The sequence below is a fragment of the Poecilia reticulata genome, chromosome 2 (genome assembly GCF_904066995.2).
Source record: "Poecilia reticulata chromosome 2, P_reticulata-male-v2, whole genome shotgun sequence".
In the NCBI taxonomy this organism is placed as follows: domain Eukaryota; kingdom Metazoa; phylum Chordata; class Actinopteri; order Cyprinodontiformes; family Poeciliidae; genus Poecilia; species Poecilia reticulata.
In genome coordinates, this window is record NC_088831.1 from 990,168 (window position 1) to 1,007,522 (window position 17,355).

Consider the following 17,355-nt stretch of genomic DNA (forward strand, 5'->3'; position numbering starts at 1 on the left):
TGAAAACACGCAGGTCAGTTTGCCTTGAGGACAAGGTTTGGGGAAGAACTTATGATCTAAATGTTCAATCAATGGAAACTGTTTTTCACACCTCCCTTCCCCCCACCACCCACCCCTCACCTGACCCCATCTACCCCTCAATCTCCTCCCCCTTTCCACTCTCCTCCCCTCCTCCTTGGGCTCCAGGTGAAACAATTTAAATTTTTGGTGAGGGTTTTAAATTTTCATATTTTATTTTGTTAAAGTTTTTTTGGCTCTAGTGGCTTTTATTTGATAGTTAATTGACAAGAAGGGGGAAGACATGCAGCAAAGGTTGCCAAGGCTGGGAATTGAGCCTGTGACGGCTGCGTCAGGGACTGGGGCAGGGTTGGACAACTCCAGGCCTCGAGGGCCGGTCTCCTGCAACTTTTAGATGTGTCTCTACTTCAACACACCTGAGTCAAATAATAAGGTTGTTAGCAGGACTCTGGAGAACCTGCCTGCACTGAGGAGGTGATTCAGCTGTTGGATCCAGGTGTGTTCTACCAGGGAGACATCTAAGAGTTGCAGGACACCGGCCCTCGAGGACCGGTATTGCCCACCCCTGGACTAGGGCCTCCATGTGTGCAATCTGTGCAGTTTGTTGCACCCCTCATCACCTTCTCATCTCCCCCTACTCCCTCCCAAGGCTACCCACACCCACCTGCTCCTCCCAGCCTTCCCCTCTTTACTCCCTCTCATCCCTTCTTCCCTCCCCCCATCCTTGAGCTCTGGGTCAGAACATTTTATTACTATGTGGGGGTTAATCATGTTTCAAATTACACACTACATGTTGAGAACAGTGGGTTGTGATTTCTTTATGTACATTTTCTTACTTGTTTGTAAATATTATAACTGTGCATAATGTGTTGACACAAAAACATCTACAAGTCTCTACTAGGAGTTGTACAGTCCGACTCCCCCTTTTTTACACTAGTGGTTTGTCCCAACCAAACAGCCATTTTGCTGCTGGTTTGTTTGCAACCAGATCCTGAATTGAATTCTCCTCTGAGCAGTTTTATGGTAAGTTTTTCAATATTTCTTTGATCTTAAATGTGTTTATTGAAAAATAAGGGGATTGTTTTGTGCCCATAGTAATCCTGGTTATTTTGGGGCAAAACAGATATTTTTAATAATTAGGTCATGTCTCATTTTGTACTATGTTCATCCTGCCCACCACTCCAGGCCTTAGTATGAAATCCTGTGAGATTTTGTGAGATTTGAGTTTTTAAAATAGGGCGGGGCCTATTGTTTGTTCTGGGAGAGCATGTGGTGGACAAGGAAGTGTAAGGCTGGCTGCTGCAGGTGGGCTTTAAATTGTTGTGATGGTAATCACTTGTTTTTAACTTTTTATTATGATGTGCTTAGGGACGTACTTAGATGTGTCTCTGTTCAAGAACAACTGAGTTAGATGATTGCATGACCGTCTGCAGCCATCAAGAAGTGCAGAAGGTTGTTAATCATCCACAGATTAAATCCAGGTGAGGCAGAAGAGAAACACTTAAAACATGTAAGGCAGGTGAAACACTGAACTAAACCTGCTAATGACTGATTCAGTCTGTTGATTCTTGGGTTGGTAACTGGTTAAACTGAACTGGTCTATTATTACTGGTGTGGGATCTTTATCAGCACGTGGACATTTTGTAATGAATTTAATCAACTTATTTGGAAATATTTGTAGTTGAAGATTAAACCAGCTATTTGATGGAAGGTTATTCTGTATAAATTATAATTTTTCCAACTACAGTATAAATCACCTTTTGCTCTATTTATCTGTCTCTGATGTGTTAAATAAACCCTGATCCTCCCCGAGTTTTATCTTTAGATTTTCTGATAAACAGCCTTTATTTTAAATATTGATTCCCTCATTTTAACATGAGTGCAGAATCATAAATCCTACACTAGACTGCAGCTTCAGGTAAATGTAGTATACATAAACATTAAGATAAATATTAATGAACAATTAAGATAAATATTAATATGACAATGAGTTTACATGGGGAACTATATGGTTAGTATTTGTTCTCAGACCTGTAACCAGTACACTGTTTAATCTTTCAATGTCTTTCAGAACTTTTCAAATGTTTATCATATTTCTAACCGGTACCTTCCTCACTTTTATTTTTGTGTTTTTCAGCCGTTGCTCTGCAGGTTGACCTAAAGCTGACTCTTGAGGACTGCAGTAAAACCGTCAAGTGGCTTCATTACACGTCAGAATGAGAGGAAGACATCACAAGGAATCAAAGTGACGCCAACCAGAGTCAAACTGGGGTTACCACAACTTGTACTGTTTCCCTGGTTCATACAGTACAAAGCTTAACCTCATGGACTGTGTCTTCTTGGACAATAGACTGTTATTCTGACAGTCAAAAGGAGTCAAATATGTTTAAAGATCTGTCCCTCTTTTCTTAAATAAAATGTTATATCAAACCTATGTTGTCATTTTTAATCTTTTGTACACAGTTTACCCATGATCTGCCAATAATATAATGTTTAACACCAGTGAAGAAACTTTTAGTGGTATGTTATGTAGAACTATCAGACCTAAAAATGTGCATAAATCCTTTCATTCAATATGAAATCAACCCAAATCTGCATGTAGATTCAGATGAAGGTTGAATCAATGTTGACTCGTAACTGATTCAATGTAAAATCAACACAAATATGCATGAAAATTGACATGCAAATGAGTGTTGAATCCACATTGATTAAATGTAAAATAAACAGAAATATGTGTGCAGAACCACATACAGATGAAGGTTGAATCAACATTGATATAATGTCAGTTATGGTTGAAACTGTAACGTTGATTCAACTTTCAAGTCACCGACCACTTTCAATGTTGTTTCAATGTTTCTGTGCTAATTTGTAATTTGAAGGTGTCTCTTTAAAATTGACATTTTTAAGTAAAGGAGGGCTGTGGACAGCTGTGCTGGGTTTTTCTCAGGTCTTGGTCATTATTTACTTCACATCCTCTACCGACGTTCCATCTGCTGGCTTCCTGTGAAACTCCAAACTCAGCTCAGTGTTGTTACCTGGGAGATGCATGAAGCTGAAAACACCGGGCTGTCATCACACAAAGTGACGCTAACAGCTAGCAGCTATCTGCGTCAGTTTTGTTGCCCTGCAGGGAAGCAGTTTATCTTCAGGTAATCTACAGCCACTGGGCTCACAAGAATCCCACATTTTTGATCTAGTTCCACCGTTTATGAAAAGTCTATTCATCCTATTTTATCATACCATCTATAAAATACGAACCTCTTTATCCTGGCAGCTTCAGAGAATTTAGCTATTCCCTCCTGAATAAACTCCTCTGCTTCTTCCACGACTCACTGAAATCTCATTGACAGTTTTTCCATCCTTTTGTCTGAAGCTGATGTTTTTTACCAAGTACTTCTCATAACTTTCATAGAAGTTTCCAGGTACTATCTGGAACATTCATGAAACTTTTTGAACCCATAATTAAGCATAAAATTATTCATACCTCTGCCAGATTAAGATTTAAAATGCTTGCCATTCAACCAAGAAGTTTGTTATTGGCAGGAAACAAGACGAGAATCTATTTCCATTTACCTTAAATTTGTGCAGATTGGAATTACAAAAAAAAATCTGCCAAATGGAAAGACTCCACCTTTGAAAAATACCAAAAATAAAATGTTTTTTATGCTAGCTCAGTGTTTCTCAACCTTTTTGGGCCCAGGGCCCCCCCTAGCCCTTATCCAGGTCCCTCACCCCCATGTTGTGGAACAACATGATGAACAAAGTTTATTTTGATTACATGCCTAAATCTACCAGTGGTACAAATAATGTACGTTGCTTTACCTTGAACTTTTCTGAAACTTTCCAAAGCTTTCCAAAACTTGAAAGGAAACTTTGACTGACCTCACCTGGAACTTTTCCACAACTTACTAGACAGTTTCTAAGAACTTTCCTGAAACATCCCTCTTACTTTCTTGATTGGGTTATTTGTTGACTTGTAATCTTTTGCCACATTTCTGTAATGCACATCAATTATTAGACAAATAACGACTAATGTTATGTAAAAAAAGTGAGACTTCCAGATGCTTTTATTCACTAACCTTTATGTTTTACAAAACCTCTTTGAAGACTGATTATATTACCATTATTTTTAGTAGTAGAAGCAAAATCAGGTGTTTGGAGAACATGAAGTGCTGGAGAATTTCCATGCTGGTCAGAAGTGGAGCAAATGAAAATGCCAAAATTCTGTCAAAGTTCAGTTTTGTCAAATCACAATTTTATTCACAAGCATCACCAACATTTAAAATTGTAGAGAGAAAAGTTTTAAACCTTTGGGTAAGGTGCCGGACTGTTAGGTCTTAAGAGAACATTTCACTTGAATTCCTCCACCTGACTAAAGGAATAGAGTTCATTAAATCATTAATTTTTTTACGTAAAATATTGCTCTAATTTGTTACAGCTAATTAAAATTTGCTCTAATTTGAATGATTCTGAAATGAGAATTAGAGCTTGAACAAAACTAGTCAAATTAGCTGTAACAAATTAGAGTATTTTTTTAAAAAGTCGGTTCTAGGAAACATTTTTCCAGTGTGCTTAGATTCCCATAGTTTCATCTCTTGTAGATTCCCAGCTGCCTCATGTTGATGTTTTATTTACACATTTATTGAGCTCAGACATGGAAATTCATTGAAATATTGTGACCTACTAACCTGATTATGACTATGTAGACATTTCCATGCCGCTGGGAGTGGAGACGTTTTCTCACACTTACGACACGGATGACTGATGCCTTGTTGGTCTCTGATTGGTTGATGCTGGAAAATGACCAAACCTATCACTGCTTCCTCTGCTTTGGGTGGAATTTCAGACAATCTGGCTCTCTGCCTGCTCTTTTGCAGCTCTGCACAAACAACAGTTTGTAAACTCTTTATGAACCATTATGGATCGCTGAACATGATTCTTTGGCGACATGTCCCTCTGCTGATGGAGCCAAAGGGTTCTGGCTGGATTCCCTTCCCCCAGCTGAGGCTGGCTGCTGCCCAGGGGAGCTGATGCAGCTGAGAGGATGCTGCTCCTGGGGGAGGGAGTTACTGAATGAGTTGATGTGTCTAATATGTGAAGTTATTGTCAAAGACTCTGAAACCTCCACTGGGAGGTTTCAGTGGAGTGAAACCTCCAGTTTCACTGAAACTGAAGGTTTCAGTGGAGACCTTCAGTTTCAGGTCAGGATTCAGTTACAGCATGCTACAGGATGCTGCTACAGGAACATCCTGTAGCAGCATCCCTGCTACAGGAGCAAGGATGCTGCTTTATTACTGTGCAAACAAATAATTGAAGCCACAAGTTTATGGCATTATGCAGTGGGAATCCAACTCTTGTTAGGTTGCCATGAGTAACAGTGAGACCTTTCAGGAGTGAGACAAGCAAACATTACAGAACGCCTGCTCACAACAGGTGTTCTCCCATGGAACTGCAGTTTGAACATTATTCATCTGCATAGCTTTGTGATGACCAAGCCGTCTGTCTGGTCCCAGACGAGTTCGACCTCCCAGTGTGGAGCCACAAACACACTCAGCTTCTCTCTGTGTGTCTTCACTGTCTGCTACATTCAGCTTTATAGTTTCACTTGGTTGAAGCTCAGTGACTGTAAATGAAAAGTTTAAGGAGGATGAATATTTGTCTTTCAGCATCACCACTGGATGAAAACATGTCATCCATGTTTCTGACTCCTCATTTGGAATGTAAAGACATTTTTAATTATTCACATTTTTCATATTTTGTTCACATTAAATTAAACATATTAACTTGAGATAAGAGGATTATAAAAGTGTTCACTTCTTCCTTCTCCTTTTCAAACAGAAAAGTGTGAGATAATTTTGTTCTTGTTTATCTTTGCACATGTTCACTTTTCTGTTTTTAAAAATATGTTTGAAATATAATATAATTTATAAAGCACTTCAAAACAACATTGGCCAAAGAGTCGTATGAAACAGACATAAAACCAAAACAACAAGCTCAAAATGAGTCATAAGAAAAATATATTATCTTTAAAATAACTAAACATTACAACCACATATTCCTAGGATCCTGTGTTTTGAGGTTTGTTTATTCTTTAGTCTTTTATTTTATTTGTCTTACTTCTATTTTACTTTACTTCAGTCCTTCCTTAGTAATTCTAGTTTATGTTTATTTGTTGTGTCTAGTTATTCCTTCTTTCTCTAGTTTAGTATCTTAGATCTATTTATTCTTCAGTGTTAGATTTATTTACCCCCCTCTCTCTCTCTCTCTCTCTGTTTCTCTCTCTCTCTTTCTCTCTCTCTCTCTCTCTCTCTCTGTTTCTCTCTCTCTCTCTCTCTCTCTCTCTCTCTCTTTCTCTCTCTCTCTCTCTCTCTCTCTCTCTCTCTCTCTCTCTGTTTCTCTCTCTCTCTCTCTCTCTCTCTCTCTCTGTTTCTCTCTCTCTCTCTCTCTCTCTCTCTCTCTGTTTCTCTCTCTCTCTGTTTCTCTCTCTCTCTCTCTCTCTCTCTCTGTTTCTCTCTCTCTCTTTCTCTCTCTCTCTCTCTCTCTCTCTGTTTCTCTCTCTCTCTCTCTCTCTCTCTCTCTCTCTCTCTCTCTCTCTCTCTCTCTCTCTCTCTCTCTCTCTCTCTCTCTCTCTCTCTCTCTCTCTCTCTCTCTCCCTCTCTCTCTCTCTGTCTCTGTTTGTCCTCCTCTGGCTCCCTGTGGTTTTCTTGTAAGATTTTCTCATCTTTTTTTTAATTATTAAACTTTTAACTCCACTCTGAAAGATTTAAAGAGGTGTGAATGCTTTCCTTACCCAGTGTAGATATGGCCTTTGGGCCATTTTAACGTGAACATGCTGGGTTCTGTAGACCTCTACCAGGTTATCTTCCAGGCAGAGAAACTGTTCCAGTCTGTATTTGTCTTCCTTTTGCTTTTATTTTGTGGATCATAGTTTTTTTTATATAAAGTACATGCTTCACATTGCAGTATGTACTCTTATAGAGTTCTGCCTCAGAATGGTAACATAGTGATGCTACATAGTTGACCTCTTACATATGTGTGTGTTTAATGTATATGAACTTGTGCCAAGTCCTCCAGCAGCTGGCAGCCAGCTGCCGTCTGTCCTGCTGCTCCGCCTCAGCAGGACAGACGGCTGGAGGTGGTTCTGTTTTGAAACCACCAGCACACTGACCAGTCTGCCGCAGCCCTGCAAACTGATCACATCAAGTTCTCAGCATGCCAATTTAACATAAGGTATAAAAAGAGAGGGAACTATATTTCTTGAGCTTTTCTGCTGTAAACTGTCATTAATTATGTAACGAGCACAGAGTCGCTGTCACACTGGGTGACAGCCAGGCAGCTGCAGCTGTAAAACTGGGCTCCTCTCTTGTTAACAAAGTGTTCTACAGTGTTTTCACACTGTAAAAACACAAAAGTATTTTTGGTCTAGTTTGAAATGCACATACCTGAAATAAGACAAAATGAACTTACAAATAACATTTCAGCAAAAATAGGAGTTTGTTTGTTAAATTCAATATGGCAGACAGAGGGAAAAGCATGCTGACCAACTCAGTCCCTCCTTCTACTGTAGAGAACGCTTACAGGTCAAAAAAAATATTGTGACATCAAGTAACCCCTAAACCACACCATGAGAATGTGCAAACCATAACCCACACACTAACAGCTACTTTTTACGCATTGATTATAGGGATGGTTTTCTTTTTGTTTTGAAGTTCTTTGGTTCAGTTTGTATTTATTTAACTTTTTTTAATGCAGTTATAAAAACCTGAGAATCATAAGCCCAGATTTAAACAATTATCCTTAAATAGTTTAGTGGAGTTGTGTCACATCCCGGCCTGCAGACGTCACCTGGCACTCCTTCGCCTCTGTGGCCTTTTAATTACATGGGAAGGAAAACATGAATGAAACAGGATCTGTTCTAATCCTCAATTTACTAAACTGTGTTTTAGCAGACTTTATGTCTTGCTGAATCCTTTGGGACAGCTCTATTATGGATTATAAATATTAATGGCTGCTTCAACCTAACAAGAATGACAAAGAGGAGCCAGAGGGTTTTCTCCTTGATACTGACTAACACCTGATCCCTGAACCGACTCCTCTGACAGCCAGAGCTACACATGGGAACCTACCAGACAGACCACAGCGTCTCAGTAATTACAGAACTATTCACACCCATTGAAATTTTCCACATTTTGTCCCATTCCAACCAGAGTACACTAAAGCAACATCAACAGCTTTCTAGATTTGAAAAACTTGGTCAAGAGAAAACAAATGATGCACAATTCAGATACATTTTGTAACAAAACCCTAAGAGATCATGCCTTTTCATTTTGCAAAGAACAAAGTTTTTTTTCTTTGTTTCCAATTTGTTTCCTCACAACAATGAAGTTTTCAGGATGATGTGCAACGTTAGATTTCCTCCACACATTGTGCCTCTGAGCAAAAAACTACATACAGTGATCCCTCGTTATTATGCGGTTCATCTTTCTCGGTGTCGCTGCTTTGCGGATTTCTTTGTGTAGTTTTTGTTTTTCACAGTGCATTGTGTTCTGCGTCCTGATTGGCTAAACAGTCTCTGCGTTTCTTCTCTGCCTGTGTACCAATAACATTACAGTATTTAAATATACATAATGCAGCTTGGCAGATTTTGACAAATACTTTTGCCCAAAAGAAAAAAGAGCGACAACAACTACCGATAACTATATTCTTCTCTCACAGGCTCATGTAGCGGCACCGTCCACATGGGCCCACATGGGCCCACATGGGCCCACATGGGCCCACATGGGGAACCACCATGGAAACCGCGGACAAACCCATATGGGACCCAAATTATCTGCCCTCCTCTTCCCCATATGGGGCCCACCTAGGTATGCTGGCTGAGGAAGAAGCTTTTACTTCAAAAGTAAAAAAAAAAGTCAGATTTCAGTTTGCAAATGCACACAGGGGTAAAGAGCTTCATTGTTGGAGGCCTGTCCTGTGCTCTGATGAAACTCAAGTGGAACTGTTTGATCACAATGACCATCGTTACATTTAGAGGAAAAACTTGAATGATTTCACCGTCCTAACTGTTTAGCATGGGGGTGGCAGTATCATGGTGTAGTGCTGTTTGACTGCAGGAGGAACTGGTGCACTTCATAAAATAGATACCAGCATGAGGAAAGAACATTATGCAGAAATATTGAAGCAACATCTAAAAAACAGCCAGGAAATAAAAGACTGGACACGAAGTGGTCTTCTTCTTCCAAATGGACAACAACCTTAATCAAGAGGCCAAAGTGGTTCTAAAATCACTTCAGGACAACAAATTCAAGTTTTTGGTGTGGCCATCACAAAGTCCTGATCTCAGTCCAATAGAGAAGTGGTGTGTGTGTGTGTGTGTGTGCGTGTGCGTGTATGTGTGTGTGTGTGCGTGTGTGTGTGTGTGTGTGTGTGTGTGTGTGTGTGTGTGTGTGTGTGTGTGTGTGTGTGTGTGTGTGTGTGTGTGTGTGTGTGTGTGGGTGTGTGTGTGCGTGTGTGTGTGTGTGTGCGCGTGTGTGTGTGAGGCAAAAACAAACTCAGTTCTGTCAGGAGGAATGAACCAGAACTCCAGATTGTGGAAGGAAGCCCAGAAGGTTTAACTGACAATTTGATCTCATCCTGACCAAATTCAAGGAAAACTACAAAAACTATTTCTAAATAAAAATGTCCTCACTAAGTTTTCTGGTATTTAGTAAATATAAATAATTCCCATAATTCTAACTAAGCTAAAATAAGAAAAGTTTGGTTTCATTTAACTTCAGACAGATAGATAAAATATGTATCATTTTATTTTTATATTGTGTAAATATCTAATTTCAGCTGTAAATGAGAGATTTTCTGTGATAAAAAGTGAGAGCATTCCTCCATCATCTGCTTCAGGTCAGGATCTACATGAGGTCAGAACCGTTCCAGTGGAGAGAATCTGTCAAAGTTACAACCTGACAGATGTTAATGTCTGAAAATGTACTTGTGATTGACAAGGTCATGACTGAGAATCCCAAGCCATGACTTACTTTTTCCCCTCTTTTGGCCGGAACATAAAGCTGTCTGATGTTAATAGTCGGAGCAGCAGCATCACTAACTTTCACTACTTTGTAATTTGCCTGCTGGAAGCTGAAAGTGTGCAGGCGTGTGAATAAATCTTAAAGGAACCTACTTAACCTTATGCTGTCATGCTCACTAAAAGCAGCAAAAGAGAATGAAGATGAAGAATGAAGTGCTAATCTTTCAACCTTCTGCAGTCGAGTCAGCCTGAACACCGGGATGCACTAACAGATGTTTGAGATTTTATTGCAGAACCTTCCAGGCACCCATTAGGCTTCCATCGGTGTTGACATTGTGTCCAAACTGCAGCCAGTCATTCTCAGAGACTCTGTCACATACAAGCAGTGGCTCGGTGAGATTTTTCTGTTTCTTTCCAGGTATCTGTGACTGTTTGGGGACAGATGTACACAGATCCCTGCATGTTGGCTTAAATGCCACTTTTCTTCAGATACTGTGATTTTCGTTGAGAAAATAGTCTGGATTATTCTTTACTGTCAAGTATGAGCCACAACACTTAAACTGATAACTCTGAACCAAACCCACCTGCCGATCATGAAGGCATCTGTGACGGATCATTAGTCATGGAATAGACAGTAAATCAAGATGTTACAATCCTAATGTGGATGATTGTTTTGCATTGAAGTAATGCCTTGTGTATCTGTTTCCTCTAATGTGATTGGATGCTGCTTCCTTGGTTTCAAGCCAACCAATTAGTGTTGCTCTTCAGTGCCTTGTGGCAACTTGACTGCTGTGGTTCAGGCTTAAACGTCTCTTTCTGCATGGAGTCTCCATGTTCTCCCTGTGCATGGTGGGTTTTCTCCAGTTCTCCGGTTTCCTCCCACAGTCCAAAAACATGACTGTCAGGTTAATTGGTCTGTCTAAATTGTCCCTAGGTGTGAGTGTGTGTGTGTGCATGGTTGTGTGTCCTGTGTGTCTCTGTGTTGCCCTGCGACAGACTGGTGACCTGTCCAGGGTGACCCCGCCTCTCGCCCGGAACGTTAGCTGGAGAGGCACCAGCAACCCTCCCGACCCCACTGAGGGACAAGGGTGTAAAGAAAATTAATGGATGGATAATCAGAATGCAGAAATTGTTTCCGTTGTTTTAAAAGGTTTATGTCAGTCTGCCTTTTCCCCATCGATACGTTTCCCGACCGCTCTGCACCTTAGGGGTTAAAAAAAGACGTTCACATTGCGCAAAACTGAAACAGGAGAAGCGGGACATAAAACGGAGCGACGGACTAGATGTGAATTATGGCATAAAAACAGAGAATCCGAAGCTGAACAGTGAAAAATCAACACATGATGTGAAACACATGACAATTAGGCGGCGCAGCAGGTGATGAGTGAAGATTACTGATGGTCAATAAACGATAAAATAAATGTAGCAACAGGAAAGAAACTAAAGTGGACATAGCAATAAACCAAGAGAGGATAAAACTAATCAAATGAAACTAAATGGAAATAAATGAAGAACAAAATGCAAGAATAAACTAAGAAACTAAAGTAAATACAGAGGAATAAACTGGTATGGCAAGACCTTTAGAGCAATAATTAATACATAGACTGTATGGCAAGAATAAACAGACACTATTTCCAGATAAAAGGTAAGATAATATTGTTGAAGTGTCATGGGTTTGTTGAGACCACATCTAGTACTGAGAATAAATATATCTTACAGACCATAACAGTAAAGAACTGATCACTTATTTATGTTTTTAATCAGATTTGATATATTTATTTCTTCAATATTATTTTTCATGTCAGTGTTAATGTCATGAGGCTGATGACTCCATGACACTTTCAATTTGACTCATTAGGATTTGATTAAGAACCAGATTTGTTCTTTGTCATTTCTGTCCAGTAAAACTATTAATCTATAATCAATAGACAGATCTATATAAAGATATAATCCATGTTTCTGTCTCATATTTGTATGGCATTAAAAGGAACTTTAGTTTTTCCACTGAAAGCTCTGGTTTGAACAATAAATGTCATGTGGGTGAAGTTTTATGGATGATACTCTGATGTCCCATTCTCCTGAAGGCAGCACAGAGCTGCACCACCAGAAACTGACAAACACTGAAGAGAAGAAGAGTTATGATTAATGTAGTTACAGTTCTATCCATGTTTTAATGCTGCAGCTCAGTCGTTTGCAAATAGTTCAAAGTTTAAACTGGCATGTTGAACATCTTTTATCTGGTCATTTTGTGGAATATTTACAACTAGAAAATGGCACAAAATAAGAATATTTCTCCACTCTGATTGGCTGCTGTTAGGCCTACCAATTTTAACTTGAATATTCATTACATTTTTCATAGACGCCTGTGAAAATAATTTCTATTCCCATGACTTTTTTGTTCTCTGGGAAATTATCTTGATGATAAATACAGAAACAAGCATGAAAATCAAAACATCTACAATAGTGATTATGGAAGCCCATTTCCGCCATGAAAAAAAAAAAAAAAAGCTAAACAGGAAGTCATAATTATGAGATTTAAAGTCATAATTTCGACTTTCAAAGTCATAATTATGAGATTTAAAGTCATAATTTCGACTTTCAAAGTCATAATTTCGACTTTCAAAGTCATAATTATGAGATTTAAAGTCATAATTTCGACTTTCAAAGTCATAATTTCGACTTTCAAAGTCATAATTATGACTTTCAGAGTCATAATTTCGACTTTCAAAGTCATAATTATGAGATTTAAAGTCATAATTTCGACTTTCAAAGTCATAATTTCGACTTTCAAAGTCATAATTATGAGATTTAAAGTCATAATTTCGACTTTCAAAGTCATAATTATGACTTTCAAAGTCATAATTTCGACTTTCAAAGTCATAATTTCGACTTTTCCAAAAAAGTAGACATGCTGTCTTGTATGAGATTTAATAGTCAGTGCAAAGTAGCCTGCAAACTCTTTGGTGGGGGGCGGTGAGGGACCTGGATAAAGGCTGGGGGGGCGCTGGGCCAAAAAAGGTTGAGCAACACTGACCTAGAGGTTATTTTGTAGGTGTGTATATTTTGTTTTCATTTCAAGTTCAGCATTTTTTTCAGTGTGGTTTTATTTATTATGCTGACTAGAAGTGAAGCTTTTATCAGTCTGCACCGAAATCAACTTAAAAACATAGCAGAAAATAATTACCTTAAATGCCATCTTTACTCCTCAGTCACTGTCTAGAGTTACACTTATGTCCACTAGACCAAAGCAGGGGATGCTACATAATTGGGGGCTCTTCCGGGATTAATTCCTTTTCTTCTTGAGTCAGATTTTTTATAACAACAGAGCAGAGAAATGTGCACATAACTGAGGATTCCATCTCACCACCACTCAACAGCAATATGCCACTTTAACTTCTACACTTCAGGTAGGAACATAAACTTGACCCAGAGGGAGGTGTGTTGCTGTTTCTTCTCAAGAACCTCTGGTTACAAGTTTAGGGGGGTGAGTTTCATTCCAGCACCTTCACACATGGCTGTGAACGGCTCCAGTGCATGACAGGATGATACCAGTTAGACCCACATCGCCTCCAAAAGACAGATGTGAGACCCTGAGGGTCCCAGAACAAACACTCCACTTCACAACTACGCTTTGACATCCTGTCTGTTAACAGGATGCAAAAGACAAAGGAAAACACAGTCTAACTCGCTAAGGTCAACTTTCTGACACTGTTTTTTTTTTTTTTTTTGCATTTAGGTTTGGACTTTGATTAGGCCATTTTATCACATTTATCACTGCTTGGATGTGAACCGTTGCAGCTCCAGCACATGCTGGCTGTCCTGCTGGCCCTCAGCTCCAGTCTCAGGTCTTCTGCTCTGTAGGACTTGGGGAACTTGACGTCAGTGAACTCACTTCTTCATTTCTTTCAAAAGCAAACATCAAGCATCTGCTGCCACCGATTAGAGGACATCCTGTGATTCAGGCAAATACAGCCGTGTGTCCTACAGTTAGTATGTGTAACTGCTAAAGATGCTTTTTCTTATTTCAGGAGGGTGTGTGGTCTTTGGTATAGGAAGCTATGACCAACCATCGGTTTTGGTTCTTCCTATTAAAACAGCCACTCTTTCCTCTGCTGAAACACATTTACTTTCAAAAGCCTTTTACAGCCTCAGTATTTGTAGGCCTTTCACAGAAAGCACATTGTTGCTTTTCCACCAATTTCCTGTGGTCCATGATCTTCTCATCACAGACCAAACCTCATGAAAATAAATAATTTATTTCACAGAGATGTCTAATTATACTTTGATTCAAAGCAATAAAACTTTTATAAAGACCCATTAAATGTAACTGAGTCAAATCTCATTCAGTCAGTGAGCTGGACGTGTTGAAGTTCTCTAGATTTCAACAAACAAGCATGGAAAATGTCACAAAGCCGGAGTGGAACGTGAAATTTGATTAGGACCACATCATAAACACCAGCAGTCATGTGCTGCTACCAGCATTCCTTTGAATCCAGATCTGTTCATTCAGATGTTAGACGGCTGCTAAATCACAAATTCATCTGAAACCTGAAGCTAGAACTTTACATACACTGGATAAAAAGACGTTTCTCCCTTCCTGTTGTAGGTCTGGGTTACCAAGATTGTCTTTATTTGCTAAAAGTGAGAAAAATAATGACTTCAGGTTTACAAGTTCACATCCATTTCCTCAGTATTGCCTATGCAAACTTTTTTGTGAATTGCAGCAGTTCCTCTTGCAACCTGGGATTATTATCAATGAAGAAATTAATAAAGAAGAAATAAAAATAGAATAATAATAAAATCCAGTAAATACCTGGATTTTACTCAACATCCTGATAAATTCTAGATGACGTGATGAAAGTTGTTGTAGTTTCTAATTTATAGCTTAAATTAAAAGATTAATTAGCCTCAGAAAATGTACAAAGAGAAGACAAAGTAAAAGTATAATATTGTTGAGCTGCATGTTTTCTCTCAGGAACGTTGATGTTACATAAATCATTGATGAGGATTGATCTTGTAATTTATTGAAATAAACTAAATAGTGAATTTAGGCTCATTAGCTGTTTGGTCAAGTTTTAAATGAAATGAAAGTAATAGTTCTTTATGCTACTCTCCACTAACAGAAACATGCAAACACAGATTTGGCCTGGTGTCCACTTCCTCTGTTTAGACAGCTTGGTCTGCTCGCTGGTATCAGCTTGACCTCTGTTCACTGGAACAGCTTCAAGCAGCTGACCTGTAAATATCTCAGCCGTTAAACTCAAAGCTGCTGAAGTGGCTGAAAGTCAGCCGTGGTAATAACTCCTAAACCTCTGTCAAACTGTCCATCACAGTATCATCTGCAAGAACATAAGTGAAATTAATAACCTGCTGTTATGAACAGTTGATCATCCAGTACCTGCAAAAGTATTCACACCCCTTTTAACTTTTCAGCATTTTGTGCCTCATGAGCCACAAACAGAGCAACACAAAGGAGGACTAGCAGTGGCACGAAAACAATAATAGATATAATATGTGCAGTCTACAAATATTAGGGCTGCAATTAATGATTATGTTGGTTATCGGTTATTCTATCATTTATTCTCATGATTAATCAATTAATCATATTTTAAAAATGGCACATAGTGCAGATTTTTCAGTTAACCACTTTAGCCTTTTTTACACATTAGAACTACATCAAAAGATACAAATAAGCAAATAATCCAGTGAGTTTTTTCAATAATAAAATAGAAATTGTAGAGCCTAAAATGCATTGACAGAATTCTTTTAGTGAACAGGATGATAAAACATACTATTAATCTGTTTCTTATTTTGATAATTTAATAACAAAATGTGCTTAATCATTGTTGTTGTTGTTCACAAACAGAAGATTTTTCATCTTTAATACAAAATGTAAATACTTTTCTACAGTTTTGACTTTCTGCTTGTTGTTTCAAGAAGCGGCCATTTTTAGAGTTTCTGTATTCTAGCTAACAATTAATCGATTGATATATTTGTTGACAATTATTTCAGTAATCAATAAATCACAATTACTTTGAATAATTGTTTCATCCTAAGAAATATACATCTGAAAAGTGTTGCATGCATTTCTATTTAGCACCTTGAGTCAATGATTTCTAGAACCTGTTTTCTCTTCCTGTCCCTGCTGAAGTGAATCAGCCCCCTGCATGATGCTGCCACCACCATGTTTTGCAATGGAAATAGTTTTTGCAGGATCATGTGCAAGGTCAGTGTTCACCACTTTTCATGTTAACCAAAAAGTTCAGCTTTGGTCTAATTTGAGCAGCAGGTCACAAAGAGCTAACAGCAGGTTTGGTTTGGTTGCTGCTCCAGACTTCTAGTGGCTGGAGCAGCAAATTGGGATGAAATGTGATTTGACATTAGTCCTTCTCTGATCTTCAGTGCAGCACTGTAAAGCAGTATGTGTGTGTAGAAGTGGAGCAATGCCCAAGTGATGAGCAGCAGCAAAGGAACTTGAAAAGCTAAAGTTTCCAGACTGAGGAGAGCCGGTTCTGATCGGAGAAAAAAAGTCCATTGTGAGGCTCACTGGGCTGTCCGTCCTCAGGCGGTCTTTGTCAGCTTTAGTTTTTCCTGGGTGGGCCGTTGTTGTTCTGCCTGGATGTGTCTGGGCCTGTTTGTTCAGAATCCTCTGCATGCTGGTTATGTGAGTCAGGGTTAATAAGAGGTCTGTGTTGGCTGCTCCCGCAGCCAGCTGCCCTCTCTTTACACCGACACACCAGGATGAAAAACTGTACTTTTTTATACCTTTTACTCGGATATAAGAGCTTTCAGCTGAACTCATCAGATATCCTATGTCTGTTTTATCATAAGTCCTGCAAATACCTGTTAATTCATCTCAATCAAGCTGTTCTCACACAGGAGACATAAAGGTGAACCACATGTTTACATACAGTGTAAAAAAAACTGCCTGGCATTACATTAGATTAAAGCTGGTCTGGTAATGTTCATTAAAGTGATTTCTGTTTGCTAAATGTCAGAATAATGAGAGATTTTTACTGAATTTAATTAAACATGCATTTAATTAAATACAATTTAGTTTTATTAATGTTGCGCCAGTTCACCACAAATGTTGTCTTGACACATTTTACAAAAAATAAAACAAGAAAAAATACAGTTAGGGACCACAGCCAAATATCTGAAATCTGGCCCAAAAACACGTCACTGCCTGCATTATTCCTCTCAGCTGGTCTGTGTTCAGCTGTTGAAGTCAGTCTTTGTCATTCTAATCAAAGTTATCCAAGCAACACTTCAGCAGCATTCCTGCCTCAGCAGCAGTTTGCCTGGCTGTGGGAGCAAAT